Source organism: Penaeus monodon, chromosome 15 (genome assembly GCF_015228065.2).
Source record: "Penaeus monodon isolate SGIC_2016 chromosome 15, NSTDA_Pmon_1, whole genome shotgun sequence".
NCBI classification, from domain to species: domain Eukaryota; kingdom Metazoa; phylum Arthropoda; class Malacostraca; order Decapoda; family Penaeidae; genus Penaeus; species Penaeus monodon.
This window is the reverse complement of record NC_051400.1, coordinates 26,735,089-26,735,312: the sequence shown is the minus strand read 5'-3', so window position 1 is coordinate 26,735,312 and position 224 is coordinate 26,735,089. Positions and strand designations below refer to the sequence as shown.

General features: G+C 39.3%; 1 protein-coding gene across 1 annotated transcript in view; it reads right to left on the bottom strand.

Moving 5' to 3' along the window:
- Window positions 1-224, bottom strand: part of LOC119582286 — a 57,240-nt gene that overhangs the window by 56,620 nt on the left and 396 nt on the right. The gene's annotated exons all lie outside the window — the stretch shown is intronic.

The window sequence follows — 224 nt, the reverse complement described above, 5'->3', positions numbered from 1 at the left end:
TCTCAACCACAATTTTTCTGCGAGGAAGTGAATAAATGAACAAGTACTCGAGGCGGGCGAGGAGCGACTTCGTTCTCGTCGCCTGTTTTGGGCTTCTGTTACTTCTCTCTCTCTTCTTTGCTCTTTTATTCTTTGCTTTCTAAATAATTTTCGTTTTTTTTCTTCTGCTTTTCTTCTTTAAACTTCTATTTGATGGAACGACAAATGGGCAGAGATTAATTGGC